General features: G+C 40.8%; 1 protein-coding gene across 1 annotated transcript in view; it reads right to left on the bottom strand.

Annotated features, from left to right (window-relative positions):
* SNTB1 (syntrophin beta 1) overlaps nucleotides 1-12,137 on the bottom strand; it is a 220,599-nt gene that overhangs the window by 196,853 nt on the left and 11,609 nt on the right. The gene's annotated exons all lie outside the window — the stretch shown is intronic.

The raw sequence follows: 12,137 nt of genomic DNA, 5'->3' as shown, positions 1-12,137 counted from the left end.
ATAATAAACAAACAAACAAACAAACGTATCTTACAGAGAAGAAGTACCAGAGGCTAGGATATGTTATTGGTTTCCAAAAAGTCAGCATCTAGGGAAGGAGGAACATTGGCACCCGGTATGATCACCTCTAAGTCACCAGGTCTATCAATCTGTCGCAGCTGCTCTAACGAAGTATCACAACTGGGCAGCTGAAGCAACAGAAATTTATTGTCTCCCAATCCTGGAGACCAGAAGTCCAAAATCAAGGTGTCAGAAGGATTGGCTCCCTTTGAGGGCTGTGTTCTGGGGCTCCCTCAATGGCTGGGAGATAACCAACTTCTCCCTGTGTCCCTTCACATGGTCTTCTTTCTGGGGATGGCTATCTGTCCAAATTTCCCTTCTTATAAGAATTTTATAATTATTATGGGCTCACCCCACTCCAGTGTGCCCTCTCTTAACTAATTGCATCTGTAACAATTCAGTTTCCAAATAAGGTCAACTTTTGAGGTATGGGGAGAGGGGCAGATTAGGACTTCAACATATGAATGGGGGGAGCATAATTCAACCCAAAACACTAGGAGATGACCAAATCCTTGAGGCTTTTCCCTAAATATTTATAGAGTTTACTAAAGATTCTTTTTTTAAAATATATCCCATTAAAAGTTAAAATCAATTGGAAAACAAGATTTACTGGCTAGAAATTCATTTTTTATTACCTAGTTTTGAACCCTCCACTAAATAAAATGGAGAATGCTAACCATAATATTATGGCGTCTAAGTGAATATATACTCTAGGATGCTTTGGGATCAAAGGAAGTAATAATAATTTAAATTATAAATAAGTATGTATACATTTATGCACACACACAAAATGCTAAAATGTAACAGATGTTATACAATGAAGTCATCATCCAACAACGTAAAAGCATTCACCTAATAACTAACTACATTAAAAGATTCAACCCTCAGGTGGATATGTCACAGTTTAGGGGGTCTTGTCAATTATAACCATACAGCTGAATGAAGTCAGAGCACCTTAACCTGGGGAAACACACATAAAAATTTAAAATCCAATTTGCTTTTTCATTTGACCATGATATTTACCTTTTGCTTTTCACACAGAAAGAAAAACAAGGACAACAGGTTTCCTTCTGATTTCTAGTCAAATCTTCTACTACAGGTCTTTGCAGCAACGGCACATCACAGGAAACTTAAAAGGGGAAAAATTTCCTCTTATTCAGTCTGTCTAATCAATAGTTCTCCTGAAATAAGCAATTGTTTATTAGCTTAAAGAGCTCTTGCAAACGTATCTAACTTGGGACAATTCTTCTGGGTGAATTTTGAAAACAAGTGCCGGCAGAAAACTCATAGAGAATAGCAAATATTTCTCATGAGAGTAAATTATATAAAGCTGATAATTTTCCGGGGCGCCTGGGTAGCGCAGTCTGGGGCGCCTGGGTAGCGCAGTCGTTAAGGCGTCTGCCTTTGGCTCAGGGCGTGATCCTGGCGTACCGGGATCGAGTCCCACATCAGGCTCCTCTGCTATGGGCCTGCTTCTTCCTCTCCCACTCCCTCTGCTGTGTTCCCTCTCTCGCTTGCTGTCTCTCTCTGTCAAATAAATAAATAAAATCTTTAAAAAAAAAAAAAAAAAAAGCTGATAATTTTCCAAATACACCTACTTCTCACTCTTAGTTTATTTTTGCTAACTCATTCATTCATTCCCTCACTTTTCACTGAGTCATTCAACAATTACTGGCAAATCCTAATCTAAAAGGGGGTTGCTTTCCTCAAATTTATATTACTGTTTAGAACTGGAAGGCATTGTTTAAAATAAAAGCAATATTATACATTAGACTTGGTCTTGCATATTCAATAAAGGCCTAAGTAATCATAATGAGATGAGAAAAAAATGTGTCAATACTTGTAATTAAGCCTAAAATAAAATGAATTAAGCTTTGTCATTTAAAAAAAAGTTCTTTCTCCTTATCTTTAATCCTTTTTCAAGCACTTCCTCCTCTTCCTTCTACTTGCCCTGACGGAAGCCTGGCGTTCCCTTGAAAATACCACTTCCTTTGTAACTCTTTCCAGTTCTGCACCATTTCTTTGACTTCTGTTCACCTTCAAGGGCAAAGAAGAAAAATCAGCAAACTCCTCGTTCCCCACTGTCCCTTCCACATACTTGAACCCCTACAATCTCTCAGTGAACTCTGCCCCTTAAGCTATTCATGGGTGTGGCAAGTCATACTCATGACACCCTTTCTGGAGAATGTGCTTAGAATCCCTGCTGAGTGAGCACTTGGCCATGTGGCCTGCTTTTCTGGACACAGCTCTCTGGACAAAGGAGAGACACCTGACTCAGGTCACACCAGTCAGAGTCCCCCTCCAGCAGGAATTTGGAATTGCAATACTCTCTGGGCACAAAATGCAAAATGATGTGAAAAAACAGCATGGCCAAGGAAACACCTACACTCATACTCATTCATTCATCCTCCGAATACTTACTAATTGCCTGAGGCTAGCCAAGTACTGAGGCAGGTCCTATATGGTACAGTGTTTTCAGGAAGTAAGAAGTAGAAGAATTTAGCTAAAGCATCATGTTTACCTGGAAAGCTAGAAAAGTAGGTTGAGGCTAAAACTGTAATAGGTTCAGATGGCAGACCAAAGCTTTGGGTTTTATGTTGCAGTTACAATGAAGAAGAAGCTGGCATTACAAAATGTAACTGGTTCTGCTTGTCCATTACCTGCCTTTTATGACTCGTATCTTGAATGTATCTTGAATGTCCATCCAAAATGGACTGAAATACAATTCCAACCCACCTTTTTTATTACTAGGATTGAACTATCTCTCATACCATGGTTCTCTCGGATTCAGCGCAAGGCAAACTCCAATGGAAGAAAAGAGAAGAATATGGTCTCTCTATGGGCTCCTCCCCCAGGGGATCGTAAGCACCTTGATGGGAGGTGCTTTGTTAAGAAGCTTCTAGCTCTGGGGCGCCTGGGTGGCACAGTGGTTAAGCGTCTGCCTTCGGCTCAGGGCGTGATTCCGGCGTTATGGGATCGAGCCCCACATCAGGCTCCTCTGCTATGAGCCTGCTTCTTCCTCTCCCACTCCCCCTGCTTGTGTTCCCTCTCTAGCTGGCTGTCTCTATCTCTGTCAAATAAATAAATAAAATCTTAAAAAAAAAAAAAAAAAAAAAAGAAGCTTCTAGCTCTGTAATCTGCTATAATGCTTGGAATGTAGGAGATCCTCAGTCAGTATGTGCAGACCAAAACTGAGTAAGAAACATACAGCGTGAGCTTGGAGAAGCAACTGGGGTGGAAGGAGTTTAAAAAAAAAAAAAAAAAAACGACAAAAAAACCACCACTCAGGATTTCTGAAAGAATACCTTGCTGGGTGTGGAGAGTAAGTCTGGGAAATGCGCTTTCTTTGGCATAAAGAGGGGGTTGGAGGAAAAAGGTAGGAGAGCCAAATACTTTCAAAGAACAACACTATGTCCTCAGGACAGAGTGATTTAACGGTATGCAACACACCTGTGCTTGCCCACGGCACCCTGATTAAGAAATACTGTTATCGCCTTCAAAAGGAAGTTTTCCGAAACATTAAATATGATAACCTCCTGGTGGATTTTTCCATAGCAATTGCAGCAACCACTTCTAATCATGCTGCTAAAAAGATTAAGGCAGGCTGGGGTCTGAGAGGGAGGACACAGGCTGCCCGTGAAAAAACGCTGTCCCCAAATACAATCTATCAGCACATAATCTATCAAGTGTTCCACTCCAGGAACCAACTCTGATTCAAGAACTTCTTTTTTTTTTTTTTTTCCCACCAGTCCTGGGCTTCTGACAACTAGAATTATAAAGATCTGGGCAGTCCAAGTTGTTGTGCAAATCAGCTATTTAACTTCAAACCCTGCATTGTTTTAACTAGTCAAATACTGATTTTTCTAAGGTGATTTAAAAAAATCCTATTTACAAGATTCTAGAACACATTAACAATCAAAGATTTAATCTGAATTTTAATGCTGCTGCCAAAGAACAACAACGAAAAAAACTGGAGTTGTTTTGTCATCTTCATATATTTGTTATCTGAAGCACATGAAAGAACTTAAAAAAAAAAAGATTTTATGTATTTATTTGAGAGAGAGAGAAAGCAGGGGGAGGGGCAAGGGGAGAGGGAGAAGCAGGCTCCCAGCTAAGCCGGGAGCTCGATGCAGGGGGTGGGGAGCTCGATCCCAGGACCCTGAGATCATGACCTGAGCCTAAGGCAAATGCTTAACCGACTGAGCCACCAGGCACCCCTCAAAGAACCTTTGTAACAGTGACTACCTCACAGTGTCTTTCTCAATGATAAATACATGCTTCAACTTTTTTTTTTTAAAGATTTTATTTATTTATTTGACAGAGATAGAGACAGCCAGCGAGAGAGAGAACACAAGCAGGGGGAGTGGGAGAGGAAGAAGCAGGCTCATAGCGGAGAGGCCTGATGTGGGGCTTGATCCCAGAACGCTGGGATCATGCCCTGAGCCGAAGGCAGATGCTTAACCGCTGTGCCACCCAGGCGCCCCTCAACTTATTTTTAATATAGATCAAGCATGATAAAAAAAAATTTTTAGGGTGTGGAAAGAAAAAAATTCTGCAACTGGGTTTATTTGTGACAATAATAGGGTAAGAGCCGGGAAATGAAATCTTCCCACGTGTCTCCTTTTCCCTTCGTGAATCAAACTGGAAGAATGAGCAAACAGCTGGTGGGTTCACTATGAAGAAGGGCAACTTCAGCACCAGTTAGCAAGAAGCTGGAGCAACTACAAGAAGTCCCTTAGACCGTACAACGTCCCGAAGCCAGATAAAACGCACTAACTTCCAATGGAATGCTGGAAATTTTGGACAAGAGGATCTTGCTCTTCTAACTTCTCTCACCATGGCTCTCAGGCTCCACCAAGCCCAAGTTAATTCACAGCAGAAGAAATTTCTCAGGCTTTCGCATAGAAAGCTCACAGGGTAAACCCCTTCTTTCAAAATAACTGGAGGTCCTCTGGAAAACCATAGGTTAAAGAAAGCTATTGGTTGGTTCATCCATTCAACCAGTATTTACTGAGGGCAACACTGAGTTCCATGCAATCCTCTAAGCATTGGGAATATAGCTGTGAGCAGGGGAGACAGAAAAGAAACCAACAAACAACATATAGTGCAGCTTACGTGTGTGTGTGTGTGTACACACACACACACACACACTTTGAGGTGTTAGAAAGAAAGCAGGGTAAAAATATAAAGGGGGGGTGGTAATAACAATTAGTTGTTATTAACAGTTAGTTTTGTAGCTAAAACATCAAGATGCCAATTCTTCAATTCTCAGATGATAACTACTTCAGGTCATGCTGGTACTGTCAGTTTTTAATCAGTAATTCGGTCCACGCTGATTCTGGATTTATGGTCATCTTATTCCTTGCCCCTTGCCCCCATTTCTTAGCAGCTGCTTCCAACTCTGGTCCTTCTAAACCTGGGGATGAAGCACAGTCTTTGGAGAAGGAATCACACCCTCATCCTGCTGCTCCTGTCCTCTGAGAAGGGCCTGAGAATGAGGCCACAGCCGTGCCTTCTGAGAAGCTTCTCAGTTTACTTTTATCTTTACAAAACCATTTTCAATGATCCACCGGCCGATCAGTCTCTCTCCACTGACTCATGGTTTTGTCCTGGCTGGCTGCAAGGCCACAATTTTGAAAGCTGTGTAAATAAGGCAGCCAGCTCTTGCTTATAGAAACATAAGATGCCCAGTTCAATTGGACCTGCAGCTAAACAACAAATATTTTTTAGCCTATGTATTTCCCATGCAATATTTGGGACATATTTCTACTTAGAAAAATGATTTGTATCCAATAACTATGTTTTACCCAGTAACCCAGCATGCTAAGTCTTTGGGAACTAGATTAATGATTTCAGGAGCATGGGTATCAAGTTCTGACTCACACAAAAGGTAGAGAAACGGCTCCCAAGTAACAGTACTATGGCGAGGCTAACATGCATGAGAGCAAAATTTAGCAGCACCGTATGTATCGCAACAACCTGTAACAACCTCTGCCAATGCCTAGCCCTTCAGTGCTGACTCACGCACCTAGAGAAATTTATTTGAACACTTAGTAAAGACAGATGGTCTCATTAGACATTTGACAAAGAGAAAAAATTGTGCTAGATCTCAATTACTATTTGCTCACTCCCTAAACTCCCTGCCAAATTTTTATGAAATATATTCCAAAGCTTCCCGTGGAGGTGTAATTTTTTTTTTTTTTTTTTTTTGCTAGGGCTGCTATAGCAAAGTGCCACCAACTGGGTAGCTTATGGCACAGAAGCATTTTCTCCCAGTTCTGAAGTCAAAGTGTTGGCAGAGTTGGTTCCTTCTGGGAGAGTGAGTCTGTTCCAGGCCTCCTCCAACGTCTGATGGTTCCCTGGCAATCTTTAGAGTTTCTTGGCTTATGGAGGCATCGCCCTAATCTCCGCCTTCACGTTCCTACGCTATTCTCTGTGTGTCGTGTCTGTGTCCAAACTTCCCCTTGTTATAAGGACAGAAGTCATACTGGTCTGGGGGCTCCCCCTACTCCAGTGTGACCTCATCTTGACCAATCAGATCTGCAGTAACCCTATTTCCAGATGCCACATTCTGAGATACTAGGGGTATGCACTTCAGTGTATGAATCTGGAGGGGACACATTCAACCTGAAATGGGGGTAGATCTGTACAAGTGTCAGGAAGACAGGAGAGAGAAGCCAAAACCCAACAAAACATGTCTGTATGGGAAAACCGATAGGCAGGGTGTGGGAAGGGGGAGGCTCCCAGGGCCTGGTCTTCCATTCCACGCAGGTGGGAAGGGGCTGGTGAGTGGACAGAGGAAAGCTGTTCTGCATGGCAAGGATACTGTCTTCGCACAGCCTGGAAGGAGGCAGTGGTAGACAAGGATAACTTATTCTGGGTCCGGTTCAGGCCCTGCCCTGGCTTTGCAGAATCCTTCCCTACTGTCCCCACTTTCAGTATCCCTCCCTCATGATACATTTAGCATTTACTATCTGTAACACGCCTCTGGCAAAACTGTTATATGCGTTTCCTTACGTACATTCTGTCTCTACAACTATATCAGGGAACCTTCTGATTGTCCCGAAGTGTATTCTGCATGCATGTTTTACATTAGATGCAGACAAATATACAAATATGAACACGCCTAAAAAAATAAACTAGCTGAGAATGGAATTTTACGAATCAGTGTCTGAGATTCCGTCTTTAAAAAGTTTCTTCTTGGGACGCCTGGGTGGCTCAGTTGGTTAAGCGTCTGCCTTCGGATCAGGTCATGATCTTGGCATACTGGGATAGAGCCCTGTGTCAAGCTCCCTGCTCAGAGGGGAGTCTGCTTCTCCCTCTCCTTCTGCCTGCCTCTCCCCCCCCCCCCCCGCTTATGCGCTCTCTCTCTCTCATAAATAAATAAAATCTTTTAAAAAAAGTTTCTTCTTTCAGATCATTCTTCCAGGCTTTATGGGCCTTTTCAAAGAAGACACACTTAAGTGAGTTCTTGGAGCGGTTATAAAATTACATTAATTATTTTTCCTTGCTAGATATAGATTGATACACATACCATACCAGGAACACACGGTCTCTAGTTACTTCATTAGTATTGAGGCAAATTTGTGGAGAGTACATTTTCTGGCAGAATGAGAAATAATGATTCTGTGACATAAGTTATAACTCAAAATAAAATGTACCCACATAAAAAATTTTTAGTCTTTAAAATACTTGAAAACTAGTAAATCCATTGCAAAATTCTCTTTTCCAAGTTGTAAAGGAAAGGATCACCTGGCTTTGTTAACTTAGGCCCTCTTTCAACCGGGGATCGGGGATTGAAATACTAAAGGCCTATGGCCTGAAGACATTCTTGAGCAGTTGCTGACCCAATACCATGTACATTATTGTACAGTCAATAGGTCTCACCAACCAAAGCTGTTTGTTTCTTGCTTTTGCTCAAATCCTGCCAAGTTAGGGACATGGCTAATGACCAACACAATTGCCAATGTGTCAATTCTCTTCAATTCTATAAAGTTCTAAGATGGAAAAGACCTGATGCCTTCTCTTAGAATCACACAGTCTAGTGGGGAAAGACAAATAGACACAGAACAAACACAGCCAACACACTTTGAACTCTTTGTGCTAGATACTGTACTGAGTTCTATATTAACTCTTTTAATTCCCACATCAGTCCTATAAAGAAAGTACTATTGTCATTGTCATCCCCCTGTGATCCATGAGAAAACTGAGTTCTAGGCAGGTAGGGCTATTGCCAAGGTCGCATACCTAGTTTGTCCACTTTGTTTATGCCCAGTCCTTATCTAAATATGTCAATAGGACTGAGGTTGAGAAACACAATTCTCCCCTTCGGCTCAATTAATCTAACTTACGCAAAATCTACTTACAGGAACTGCAATCAACTAACTGAATCTGCAAGCCTCTCTACTAACCACACATTTAAAGAAATTAAAAACCAGGCACAGGTAGCCAGAGTTCTGCTTTGCAAACCTTTACTCCATCTTGATCGTGCCCGAACTAGCCTTTATGAAAGACTTGGGATGGAAACGTGTCTGGATCTGAGTGCAGTCCATCTTCCACTAGGATTTCCTCTGAACACTTTTAAATTAGGCAATGTGGTGCTGCTGGAGCCCGTTCACACACTTCTCCTCTGCAGTCTGGTCTACACACAGCAAGCTGCTTACAGGCAATGCCTGCAGTTCTCTGCCTGGGGGCATCTTGTTGGCAGGGGAGTACTCAGGACCTCAAAGAGATGCCAAACAGAAGTACCAGAGAGGTAATGCCCCCAAAAGTAGCCCTTACAAAATGATGAGTGGAGTGTCGATGAGTTTTATCTGTTTCGTTGCACCTCGGGGGAAAAAATGCTAAGCACCAGAGTGACCAAGTGGCCTACTGTGGGGCTTTGATGGCCTTGATGGGCTCATTCCCTTTACTATCTCCCGTCCCCACTCTACCACCAGTACTTCCTGGGATTATATCCCAAATAAACTTCTTACCCTGAGATCCTCATCTCAGTTTCCGCCTCTAGGGGAATACAAAAATGGAACAAATCTCAAAATAGATGGAACTATTAGATATGCACAACACACTGAAAAGTAAAGCAGAGAGAAAGGAACTTGGAGACATCCGAGTCAATACTGGTGGAAAAAAATCTTCAAAAAAACTATTAATACGCTCAGAGAGATCAGCAAAGATGCCGCATCCACAAAACAACAAGAGGACGCTATTAAAAAAATGAACAATGAAAATAAGAAAAGGTTCTTGGAACTTAGTGATATGACAGATGAAATATAAAAAAAATCGATACAAGAGTTGCAGATAAAAATCTAGTAATTCTCCATGCAAAAGAACAAAAATAAACACAGAAGGACAACTGGAGAAAAAACAACAAGACAACGACAAAAATCTGCTTATTTTTCAGCTCAGTATCAATTTGGAGAGTTCAACAACCAACCAAGAGAATTTCCATGCACAGAGAGCAAAGAAAAGGGAGGAGAGGAATTGTCAAAGAAATAAAACAAGAAAATGTTTCAGAACCGAAGTGTAAGAGTATTCAGACTACAGGTCCCAGTCCACTCATTAAATGGCACCTCTAATGTCTCAGTTACTGTTTTTATGACACCCCTAGGCCCAGAGATATCTTCCAATTCAGTGTTTTAAGTAGTTAAATCCGAACAATGTAGTACATCTTCACATCCTAAAAACTAGTACCTGCTGGGCATTATACAACCTCTCAAACCTTGGAATCATATTGGATACTGCCACCCTCATTTCTTTGAACACTACTTTTTGTTTTGTGTGGCACTTGTTTTTGTTTGTTTGTTCTGAAATCACAGCAACTGCAAAAAACCACTTTTGCATAGATACTGACATCATGGAAGGAATGTAGCAATCTACTATCGAGTCTCCAGTTAATGGTTTGCCTAGTGTCCAACAGATGTTGCTATTTTCCTCAAAATTTTAAAATATTCCATGGTCCCCTTGTGAGTTCACTGGGGCACCCCTACGGTACCTTGGCACACAGTTTGGGAACCACAGCTTTAGCCTATCTGTGCCCATCAAGGGCTTAGAAAATTGATGAACAAAAATCCCACACTGAGGCCAATCACTAGATACAACTCAGAATATTAGTGATAAAAAGAAGAATTAAAAATTTCCAGAAAAAAAAAAGTTGGCCACACGTAAAAGAAAGAGAATGAGACGTTTCATCGTAGAAAGACTTCTCACAGAAACTCTGAAAACCGCTAAGGGAAAATGCTCATTCAGACTTACACTCAAAGGATCAGTCCAGCGAGAGAACGGATTAAAGATATTTTCACCTATTTACCTCCCACACATTCTTTCTCAGGAAGCTACTGATCAATGTGCTCCAGCAAAACTAGGGAGTAAACCACAAGTAAAGGTGGCAGAAGATCCAAGAAAACAGAGAAGAAAGCCCAGGACAGCCTGAGGAAGGTGGCCATGCCCCAGACCAAGAGACAAGCAGTCCAAAGCGGCAGGGCGGGGAAATCAGCAGAATGGGTGTGTGATCTGACATACAAGAGCATTTGGAAGAGAATTATTCCTGGAAATTTGATAAATGTAGTGCTGCTTTTGGGGGGAAAATTAGATAGGTATATGAAAATGAAGCAAATGGAAAAACAGAGAAGCTATTAGTAACTGCAAGAAACCTGATCATTGAACATTGCATGGCTGGAAAAGGGAACAATGTTGACATGTATCACAATTTTATAAAAACAGACTGATTTAGTCAATAATGGCTGACACTGATACATGAAGTAGCAGTACACAGACATATTATATTTGGAATATATATTTTAATAAAAATTACTAAATTAAGTTATTCATTAAAACATAAATTCTAACATTGTGGGGGACAACAGAGAATGTATTGGGCAAGGGCAGGCAAAGGAATGTTATAAGCATATATTATTTTGATTTAGACAAATTCTAAACATGAAGTAGAGAACAGAGGATAGTATGTGGATACTGCAACCAAAAAAGAAAAATCATTAACCTTGATTTTTATTGCAGATGAAAAGCTTTCAGATGAAAGTATTTGAAATGCAGGGTCCCAAAGAGCCAAGTAATTACATATACTTCAAATTTCACTTTGCTTATGTAACCCTACTGTACAAGTCACCTCTTTTGTAAGGCATTCCTTTGCATGCCAGCTATCCTTAGCAGCTCCAGATACTCCCTAAGTTCTGCTACAGCATTTACATCACTTATAAATTATTGTTATTTATATAAATGTGATTTATTACTCCACACCTGTCTCCCTCTGGAATGTTCAATTTCAGAAGAATTTCATCTCATCCCCCTGCAGATCCTTCCTTCAATCTCCTGACAAGGTGCCACCTTACTAACATTACAAGAGAAATTATTTTAATAACTAGTTGTGTAACTATTATACAGCATATGTCATCAATCCAAACTGTCTTTTTTTTTTTTCACATTTTATCATTTCTGATTTGAGGAATGTGCCTTAACGTCGCTGAAGGCCCAGATGGAAGCTGACTTCTTGCAGACAGAATTTACAACTACTCCTATCATCCATCAGGGGCCCTCCCAATCCGAAACCACTTTACATCATCTGCCTACGTATTTTTTTTTTAACTTACACTGACACTGTACATTCAGACCTCAGTATTTATTACAACCAACTTGCAATTCAAAATCTTAGTAGATATAGTTTTTTCTTCCTTCTTCCAAAACCAAATCTGAGATGTGTGCGTTCCCTTGTTGTCCCTTTCTGTGTGATGGATTTATTTTTCACTTATGCCTGTATCGAAGGGATAGCCCCTGACATCACAATTCTAAGCCGTATCCTATTAGACACCCCCCCTCATCTTAAACAGTATCTTTTCTTTTTCAAGGGCACATAAACAATGATCTATCTTGCACTGGGCTGTCTCTTGGATTCCATGAAGTACAGTATTAAATAAAAAAATTCAAAACCAAAGTATAATGCTGGCTTAGTAACAGTTATATAAATATTTCACATTTTTAACAAAAGAAACATTTGGGCTTCTTTTGGCTAATAAGGACCCCACGTTCCTGTAAGTACTAGACAATTTTTCAAAGAATTTTGAATT

The sequence above is a fragment of the Ursus americanus genome, chromosome 9 (genome assembly GCF_024610735.1).
Source record: "Ursus americanus isolate L20-20 chromosome 9, mUrsAme1.1.p, whole genome shotgun sequence".
In the NCBI taxonomy this organism is placed as follows: Eukaryota; Metazoa; Chordata; class Mammalia; order Carnivora; family Ursidae; genus Ursus; species Ursus americanus.
The sequence above is the reverse complement of the archived record's forward strand: the minus strand, read 5'-3'. Positions and strand labels throughout refer to the sequence as shown.